Here is a 10,876-nt window from a genome sequence, read left to right as displayed (position 1 = left end):
CTTTCTTATTGAAACATTCTCTAACCTCCCTTTCTAAAGTGATTCCATCATTTTCTGTCATATTACTCTCTTTTGTTTTCTTTGTTACTACCGAAATTATCTTGTTCATTTGTTTACTTGTTTGCTGTCTAATTCTCTACTTCCCCATGACTGTGATCTCTGTAAAGAGATACTTACCTTTCTTGTTCACTGTGATATTCTAATGTGAACAGGTAGGACTTAACTAATATTTTTGAATGAATAGATGAATCACTAAAAACAGTCTAAAACATGAAGAAAGTTTGAGTTACTCTCACTCTGAGTATAACATATAAAAATTTAAATAGCCTCGATCAGTGAGATAGTCTTAGTGATTTTGTCTTGCAATATCCAACTGGCCAAAGACTGTAGAACACTCACTTGGGTTAGTTACACTATGATGCTGACGTAGAATTTCTTGGGATAAATTGTAGATTATTGGCCTATGGTGGAGAGGTTGCTTCTGACTTTGGAGAAGAGTATGGCTTTTAGTTACCGAGTTGGGAAGGCATGCAAGGTGAATTCTGAGTTAACTTCAGGATTTGACTCCCTAGGGAGACCTAGAAATGGCTAAGATCTTACATTAATATGTAACCAAAATTTAAACTCATATTTCAGCAAGGAGGAATAGTAAATAATGCATTGCTTCATGAAGATTTGCTTAGTTTATTTACTTACATTATTTATAGGTTATGTTGGGAATAGACTTGGCCTGCTCTGCTTTGTTCACAGTAACATTCCATAAATATGACAGCAAGCAATAAAATAGCATTGATTCAGAAGTGAGCTCATAGCTTCGTATAACATCAAACATAAAAGTTGTGTTAACAATGATAAATACTAAATCTTTAAAATATCTTTAAATTATCATTGGCTTTTTACTGCCATTACTTATGCAGTGTGTATTTCAGATTTTCATATTCAGTATTGTATATGAAATGTACCATACTATGAGTTATATCCTGAGCTTTTGGTGCAACCTGTACAAAATAGGCATTTTGAAGTTGTGGATGGGTGGCAGAAGAACTTGATTCAGGTTCAAAAGACCATCCTAAATTGTCCAGGAAAGTCTCAGGAAGAGAACAAATGGCAATAAAATATATTGGCTTTTTTTTCCCCCTATGAGTGTGAAGTTTAGATTCAGGCAAAAAAAAGCGAGAGTTAATAGAAGTCTTTCATTCTTCCTGTGGTAGGAGATGTCCTTGTTTTCCTATTTGGTGTCTCCTTGAGTTTTCTCAATATTCTGGAGTCTCCGCATGGGCTCATGTCGGTCTGAGGTAAGCCAAGATGGTGCTTTGCAGACCATGGGAGATGGGTTTGTAGTAGTGCTAAGATCTGGACCTTGCAGTCAGGTAGATCTGGTGCTGGCTCTGCTATTAACAAGCTGTGTGTTCTTGGGCAAATGACCATTTGAGCCTCAATTTTCTTGCCTGTGAAATAGAGATGATACCATACTCCTAGTAACGAGATTATCCAATAAGGTAATGTTTGTAGAGCATAGTGCCTGACACATAGTGAGGGTCTGTAAATACTGCACTGCCTTGCAGATGTGCTCATGGAGAGGAGATGAAGGTATTGTGGCTGTGTAACCAAACTAGAACTTGCAAATTATCTGGTATTTATGACAGAAATGAATTATATGAAATGGTCATAATTATACACTGAAACCTCACCTTAACACTGTTTGGCATAAAGCATGTCTGTCTTGGACCCTTTTTAAGGAAATTTTTTAAAACTGGTATAACAAAAAGGCGGCCTGTCATGCAGTGGATTTATGCATGTCTATTTCCGTGGCAAAGGCCTGAGGGCAGTGTGAATATATTTTAAAAACACAATCTGTGATATAGCTGAATCTGAGTGTTGCATAATTTTGTGATTTTTTTTCAAAGCCCTTATGAAGGTGCAGCTGTGTTTTTGATATAGTGAAAGACTGAAATGGGGATGGAAAAGATGGAGTGGAGCAAGCCCAGGGAGGGACGAAAGGTGAGGAGGGCTGACAAATGGCCCCCAAATAGAACCAGTCAGGGCAAGCCTCAATATTTATGGGGCACCCCTTTCTACCCTGCAGTCGGATAGGTCTGTTTTTGACATGCAGATCGGAGAACAGTGGCTCCGGTGGTTAGATCCCATTGTGAGGTGATCTGAATTAGAGCTTCCGTACACCGAGACACGGGGGATTTGTTACAAAATTATCTTCTATCTCTTATGGAATCCTCAAGATTTACTTAATCCCCTCTCAAAGTTTGAAGAATACATAGGAGTTATGATATCTTGTTGGGAATATCTTTGTAAAAAAAAATTTCACCTTTTAATTTGCAAAGTTTCATCTACTGCAAAGTTCAAGAGTGATGCAGTGAACTGCCACATGTCTTCACCTGGGTCAACCTGTTGTTATTATTGCCCCACATTTGCTCTGTCTATGCATATCTATATGATATATGATATGTAATTTATTTTATATATTTGTTTCTTGCTGAACCCTTCGAGAGTAATTTGCAGAGGTCATGATGGTGGCAGCGAGTGTTTCCTAAGAACATTAAGTGCATCAGTATCATGAACCCATCATCTAGGGGATTTCACACTGATCCAAGGCTATTATCTACTACACTGTCCATATTCACATTTTTCTACTTGTCCTGAAAGTGTCCTTTCTAGCAACTGTTTTTCCGCTCCAGGGTCACACATTGCATTTAGGCATCATGTTTTTTTAGCCTCTGTTAATGTGCAACTTTCCTTGGACTTTCTTTTTTATTTCCTGACATGGACATTTTTTGAAGTGTACTGGCTCGTCATTTTGTAAAATGTCCCCCAGTGTGGGTTTGTCTGATTGTTTCTTTTTTATTTATTTATTTATTTTATTTAATTTTATTTTTTTTGTTTCTTTTTTAAAAAAATATTTATTTATTTGGTTGCACCGGGTCTTAGTTGCAGCAGGCGGACTCCTTAGTTGCGGCTCGTGGTCTCCTTCATTGCGGCTCACTGGCTCCTTAGTTGTGGCATGCGAACTCTTAGTTGTGGCATGCATGTGGGATCTAGTTCCCTGACCAGGGATCGAAGCCGGGCCCCCTGCATAGGGAGCACAGAGCCTTAACCACTGGACCACCAGGGAAGTCCCCGTCTGATTGTTTCTGTATGATCTGTTTCATTTTTGTCAGGAATACCCCTGAAGGGAGGCTGTGTCCTTGTCAGTGCCTCATCACAGGGGATATGCAGTGTCAGTTTGAAAATTTTCATTGGCATTAAAAAATATTTTTAATCGTTTTACTTCTTATTCATTCAAATGAAGACTCCGGAGTATTTCTTAGTTGGAAAAATCTTGAAAATTTTAATACATGAAACATTAGAGCCATAAGACTTGCCACCGTTTCTTGGAAAAATGGTTGTAGGTTCATCCTTCTGGTCTTTATCACTAGAAATAATGCTGATGCGTTTGAATGCTTAAATATCTTAGGGACTTCGCCAAGATGCCTTGTTATCAGGAGAATTTCATTGTGTTGGAAGTCTGAGGGTGCTAATTAATCCCCCTCCCCCTCCTACAGGTCCTTAACACAAGGAGTAAAGTGCTGATCAGCTTTTTTACTAGTAAAGCTGGAGGATGTGGCATAGCCTCTATACCTCCCTCTCCAAAGCAGAATCTTTGATACTATCCCAGCCCCGACCTATTCATGCTCAGCTCATATTGGAAAGGTTGAGACCTGGCTAGGCTCAATTTGTCCGCCGACTAGTTGGGAGAGGAAGGAGCTATCCATCTTGCTGAGCACGTGCAGGTCTGAGAGGCCGAGTGCAAGTGAGAAGGGTAGGCCAAAGCTAGCCCCACTCCCGGGAATGGCCCCGGCTCCTGGATAGTGTGGCCCATGAGCGTTCTCAGGAGTCAGTAACAGAGGAGAGAATGATGAGATATGCCTCAGTTCACACTGATGGGGCAGGAGGTCGTGACTGGACTCACTTTGGCAGGTCTGTGCCCTCTGGATGCTGGGCAGCGCTGGGCAACTGGGAGCCTGCCTCTTCCAACCTTCCTGCTGAAGCCCCAGTCAAGGTGCTGCCGTGCACTTACCTCCTCGACTTGGAGAGATACCCCTCGATCGGGTGTGGGAGGGGATTGATTTGGGACTGAGGCCAGTCTCTGAGAGGAGAGGCTCGGGTCTCCAGGAAGATGGGTACTTTAATAGGAATGTGCAAACCTGAGGGTGCGGTTCCCGGGAAGGACTTAACCCGTCATATTATCCTCTGGAGGTGGCACCTGAAACCCCTTAGCTGCCTTTTGTGCAACCCTTCTTGCTTCAAGTCAGAAGAGAGAGTATCAACATTAAAACTCTTTTTCTTAAGAAGAGATGCCAAGGATCACAGCATATACGCTTGTATTAAGGAAGAATAAATGACATAAGTGGATTTGTTATTAGGAATTCTCCTCTCTTGATGCCTCTTAATATCGTTAGTGAGAGACTTATTCCTTTGTTTAAGATCTAATGGGATTTTACCTGGCCAAGCTTTGTCATGGGCTGAAGCCTAATGGGATTAGGCCTTGGGGAAAGAAAGGTTCCCTGTGGGCCTCTCAGTTTTTGTATCAGGAGAGGTTGGGGGGTGGGAGGAAGAGAGAGAGAGACAGAGGGAGAGGGAGAAAGAGAGAGAGAGGGAGAGAGAGAGAGGGATAAAGGGAGAGAGAGAGAGGGAGAGGGAGAAAGAGAGAGAGGGAGAGGGAGAAAGGGAGAGAGGAGGGAGAGGGAGAGAGATAGGGGGAGAGAGAGAGGGAGAGGGAGGGAGAAAGGGAGAGAGGAGAGGGAGAGGGAGAAAGGGAGAGAGGGAGAAGGGGGGGGAGAAAGAGAGGGGGAGAAAGAGAGAGAGAGGGAGAGGGAGAAAGGGAGAGAGAGAGAGGGAGGGAGAGGGAGAGAGATGGGGGAGATGGAGGGAGAAAGGGAGAGAGGAGAGGGAGAGGGGGAGAGAGAGAGGGAGAAAGGGAGAGAGAGGGGGGAGAGAGAGAGAGAGAGGGGGAGATTGGGAAAAGGAGAGTCAGTGGTAGATGTAACAGCCTATTTTTTTATTGGAGTTTAGTTGATGTACAATATTATGTAAGTTACAGGTGTACAATGTAGTGACTCATAATTTTTAAGGGTTAGAGTTGTTATATAATATCGGCTCTATTCCCTCTGTTGTGGAACAGCCTTTTTAAGAAGGGGAGATACATTTTAATGTCTTCTTTGTGACATTTCACATATATGATCTTATTTATTCCTAATGACAATCTTACGATGTCAGCAGTATGATTGCTTCTTTTCTATAGAGAGATAAACAAATTAACCAAGAGAATAAGTAAATCTCCAAAGTCACATAGCTGGGCAGTTGTGGAAACAGTCCCCTGCTTTTAGTCTTGTACCTCCCAAGTCCGTTCTTTCCACCGCTAGAGAGAATTAGAATGGAAGGTTGCTGGGAACTCACTTGTGACATGGAGGAGTTCTCCTTTTCTTCCTATTTGTCTTGGCGTTTCTCTGACACAGTAGACTCTGTTCTGAAGGAGCTACCAGGTGAGAACGAAGGATTGATGGGGCCACTGAGCCCAAAAGGGGTGGGAGGAAAGGAGTTGGTTCATTTGTGTTTCACACTCTAATATGGTGAACACAAGATCTGTTTTGGTTTAAGAAAAAAAATCTTCCTTAGGAAATAAGAGAGAGTGAGTTTGTGTGAAAAATATCTTCCTAACCTAATAATGTCAACAATGATTAGGAAGCAATATGGATAATGCACTGGTGGGTAATCAAGAGTGAATATTGCACAAGTCAGTGTAATGATCATCATTTCTTTTTTTAAAAATAAATTTATTTATTTTTATTTATTTATTTTTGGCTGCATTGGGTCTTCGTTGCTGCACGCAGGCTTTCTCTAGTTGCAGCGAGCGGGGGCTACTCTTTGTTGTGGTGCGCAGGCTTTTCATTGCGGTGGCTCTTGTTGTGGAACATGGGCTCTAGGCTTGCGGGCTTCAGTAGCTGTGGCACGTGGGCTCAGTAGTTGTGGCTTGTGGGCTCTAGAGCGCAGGCTCAGTAGTTGTGGCTCACGGGCTTTGTTGCTCTGTGGCATGTGGGATCTTCCCGGACCAGGGCTCAGACCCGTGTCCCCTGCATTGGCAGGCGGATTCTTAACCGCTGTGCCACAAGGGAAGCCCTGATCATCATTTCTTGAATTTCAAGGAGAGAGTACTTTCTTAGAAAACATGGGAATATTGGCTCAAAGGGTTCTCCCTACTGCATGCTGGTTTTGCAGTCAGAGAATGCCCTCTGTGTAAAGGAAATTTGGGGTTGGGGAAGGAGAGGACTATGCTAACCCAAGATCTTTCTTTATTACTGGGTAAAAATAAGAGAGCATGAGAGGAATAATTGTTGACAGAAAAGTTTGTTCAGGAAGAAACACGAAGCCACCCCTAGCTCTATCTGGACCATATCATGCTTAAGATGTTTAACCTTCAGACTGACAGGACATGGGGCAAGACAAGCTAGCCCGTGTATAATAACACTCTTGTCCCATGCTCAATCACATTTTGAGGTCTTTGAGGTTTAGAGAAGATTCCACCGCCCTGATAACAAACTAAAACAGCACTATACTTACTAGTAGACTTCACTAATGCCTACTGATATTTCCAGTTTCCTCCCCTCCTTGGACATAGGGAAGACTATGTTTTCCTGCCCCTCCATAAGTTGGGTGGAACAGTGTGACTAGTTCTAGCCAATAGGCTAGGAATAAAAATGACGTTTGTCCCTTCTGGGAAAAGCATTAAACCCTGGTGTGTTATTTTCCATCTTCCTTCTCCTAGCATGGTGAACCAGGAAGCATCATGTGGAGATGGAGGTGCCCAAGATTGAAGCCTGAAATGGTGAGCCACTATGTGGAGGACAAATGTGCTGAAGAGACACCTGGGTCTGCAGTGGATTTAGTGTGAACCAAAAGTAAACTTTTGTTGTGTTAATGCCTGGAGATTTGGGGTGATGCTTATTACTACAGCCTAACCTAGCCTATCCTAACTAACATACACACACACAGAAGTCAAGAATAAAATACACCATTGGTTCTGTGTCTAATTATATCTTCTAATTCAGACAAATTGCCCAGATGATGGGGTTTCAGGTGTGAATCCTCTCCTCTGCCTTTTGCCATCCACTACTCAGCTGGGGTACCTGTAACCTCAGCTCTTAGGGCCACCTCCTGTGCTTACTTCTCAGGTTATCATTGCTTGCACCCAAACTCTTTGTTCTAACTCCCCTCACCCAAGGTCTGGCAGCTTCTCCTTCTCGCCTCTGGTGTGCATTTCAGTCATTGCATTTTGTCCTGAGGATAAGACAGAAGGTACTTAGGATTCTCGTGTGAGGATCATCTTTTTTAAAAAAAAATAAATTTATTTATTTATTTATTATTTATTTTTGGCTGCATGGGGTCTTTGTTAGAGAAAGCATGGGCTTTTTCTAGTTGTGGAGAGCGGGGGATACTCTTCATTGTGGTGCATGGGCTTCTCATTGCGGTGGCTTCTCTTGTTGAGGAGCACGGGCTCTAGGTGCACAGGCTTCAGGAGTTGTGGCATGCGGGCTCAGTAGTTGTGGCTCGTGGGCTCAGTAGTTGTGGCTCACGGGTCTAGAGCGCAGGCTCAGTAGTTGTGGTGCAGGGGCTTAGTTGCTCCACGGCATATGGGATCTTCACGGACCAGGGCTCGAACCCGTGTCCCCTGCATTGGCAGGAAGATTCTTAACCACTGCACCACCAGGCAAGCCCAGGATCATCTTTAGGACAGTCAGAATTTTCCCGTCAGGATGTCGCCTCTTAGCAGGGATTCTAAGAGTTCTGAGGCTGAAAGAATCCAGTATCTGGATAGTCTGCACCTTGTCTGTACTGTGTCTCAGGAAGAGGTGTTTGTGAGTGTGAGGAGAGATGGCAAGAGCAGGGAAACAGACCACCTTTCCTGCCACACTGAGAGACAAGGAAATGAGGCTCATCTCTGGTACGATTCTATGGATGCCCAGAAAATGCTGATAATGATGACACCCGGCTTTTCATATATAAATGATTTTCATTCATTTTCTCTTTTTGTTTCTGCTCTAACCTGAATGTGGTGTCAAGGGAACTATTAATGACTGCTCTTCAGGGACATGTGACTTGGTATTTATATATTACCTGCCCACTTTATGAAGTGCTAATGAATGTTTGCAAAGCTCTTTGAAATCCTCTGGTGAAAGGTGCAACGTTAAGTGAAAAATATTATTATTATTATTAGAAGGTAATAGACGGCTTTGAATGATTGGTCATAAGAATAATTGACATAGCATTAGAAGAAGCGCCAGAAATCATCCAGACCGTTTCAGCTCCTCCAGCCCCATCAGCCTCCACATTACATATATTACACTGTTTCCCTGACACCCATCCTAATAACCATATAATTCACACATTAAATCACCACTTCCAGGGAAAGGTTGAGCTCACTCATAGCTCTATTGATAGTGACACTGAGAGGGTATTAAGTGTTGAAAGGTCTAAAATGGAGAAGTGCTTCTTAGATGGAGAGGCCAGATCTAGCCACTGAATGGCTACCACATTTAAGAAGAGATGAGAACGGAATGAGTCAGAAATACCTTGGAAACGGAGAGGAAACTTTAAAATAGGTGGGAGACTGGAAAGCCATGAAAGCAATAAAAATCTAAAGCAAGATTGCCTATTCATAGCAATATTCTTTATTGTATGCCCTCTCTGGTTTGAAAAATAGTGGCAGCACAAACTGATTTTGGTTTCCTAATTTCTTTAACTTGGAGTTATTTAGAATTCCTGTCTTCTGAATAAAATGCGGTCTTGGTCAGAGTTGGCGAGTTGGGTCCAACTTACTTGCTAGCTCTGGTTGGATGGTAGTAGCTGCCTGAAGTACAGTGTTGAGAAGAATGATGGGGGTGCATGGCTGGAAAGCGTGCTATGATCCATTAGCAATGTCTGCCCCTGGAGAGGGAGGAGGAGGGGTGGCACATATGTGGGCCAGGCATGACCAGGTGTGAGGATGGCTAAAAAGGACGGCTTGGATGTAGTTCAAGGTTGCTTTTATTCTGACTTTTAACCAAAGGTGTTAAAAAGCAGTCTAAAGGCTTTACTCTTGGTCAGGGTGTAAGTGGGAGGAAATGGCTTCTCTCTGCCACCCGTGTCTTTCTCATAGAGCACTACTTCAGTTTGGTGGCCTTGGCAGCCATGTGGAGGAAGACAACCCCAGGTCACTCAGAATAACCCGTTGTCTTTTATGCCCAGAAACAGCTTATGCTACCTCCTAAGGCTGTAATTCTGCCAGTCAGCAAGCTCGTCTCCCAGGCCTGGTGTCTGGGTTCTGGGGCCTCGGCTGCAGCGTCTGGGCATTTTCCACTTACGTCCGCTACCTGTGGGGGGCAGGCCTGACTGTGGCCCCCCCCACTGTGCACCACAGAGTGTCTGTGTCACAGAGTGGCTTCCAGAGTAGCCTCCGGGAGATCTGCGAGCCTCCTTTGGATGACAGGCTGCTTCTTGAGGACTTATTATTCATCATGAAGGGGTTTATAGTGCAAACAACTTTGTTTTTAGAAGATTAGAATTCTCTGATTTCCATCTGATTTAGAAAAATGGAGGGCTGCAACAATGTTTCATCAGTAGAGAAAGGAGCAGGGGAGCAGGTGGCCTTTGGGGACCATTTGCTCAATAACCTTTATAATAATAGTAACAGTTAACATTTATTGAGCACCTAACTGTGCATGAAGCATCATTTTTCTAAATATTTGTTTTTATTACCTCACTTAATCCTCTCAACGGCTGGACTGCCCATTTTACAGACAGGAGCACTGAGGCTTGGACTTTCTCAAGCTGCATAAGCAGGGAGTTATGGCTGGTTTTGAACTCAGGTCAAGTGAACTGTCACTCACTGCAGTGCACCCCTCCCGTGTGCTGACCTGAATCCTGTTGCAGCAGATAAGGCTACCTCCTTCGACCCACCACCGGTGGTTATTAAACATTCTCCATAGAGAATTAAAATAAAATGTTTTAGTTGTCTGTTCTCTTCCTTTGAAAACTTCAGTCTTACATGTAACCTTTGGATAATGTGACTACTGAAAATGTCACATTTACAGCTCGTCCCAAAGGGCTTTGGTTTAAAATAGTGGATAACATTTCCCTCTGTTTTCCATTATTTGGTTTAGAAAAAATCATAACAAGACAAAAAAAAATTGGTAACATCTATCATCAATAAACTTTTACTTGATGCCAGGCATCTCTTTTATTTAAGTTAATACATAGAAGCAATATAGATGTTAATTCTCTTCCTTCTTTAGGTGACATATTGCCATTTAAACCAGCATGTAGTTCCATATCCTTTCTTATTAGCATCTTAGATTCTTGTCAACCAACTTTGTTGCTTCAGTGAGCAGACTCTGGGTTTTGGGGTTTTATAGCTAGAAAAAGCACTGAGTCCTTTTATAGTTTTACTATGCATTCTCCTCAAAGCAAAACTGTTATGCGTATACTGACATGCACTGACTATGGGACATATCATTAAAAATCACTAGTCACAGAGGAGCCAAATCTCAGAATAGAGTTGCTAATTTATCCAGATTCTAGTGAGGATCATGGAGTTGCCTTAAGTGATTTCATAGGTAGGTTATGGATGCCTTTTGACTGTGCAAGGTTAAAATGGTTGAAATTTTTTTTCTTTAATTTTATTTATTTTTGGCTGCATTGGGTCTTCGTTGCTGCGCGCAGGCTTTCTCTAGTTGCGGCGAGCAGGGGCTACTCTTCGTTGTGGTGCGCGGGCTTCTCATTGCGGTGGCTTCTCTTGTTGCAGAGCACAGGCTCTAGGCGTGCGGGCTTCAGTAGTTGTGGCACACGG

The sequence above is a fragment of the Eschrichtius robustus genome, chromosome 4, assembly GCF_028021215.1.
Source record: "Eschrichtius robustus isolate mEscRob2 chromosome 4, mEscRob2.pri, whole genome shotgun sequence".
NCBI classification, from domain to species: Eukaryota; Metazoa; Chordata; class Mammalia; order Artiodactyla; family Eschrichtiidae; genus Eschrichtius; species Eschrichtius robustus.
The sequence above is the reverse complement of the archived record's forward strand: the minus strand, read 5'-3'. Positions refer to the sequence as shown.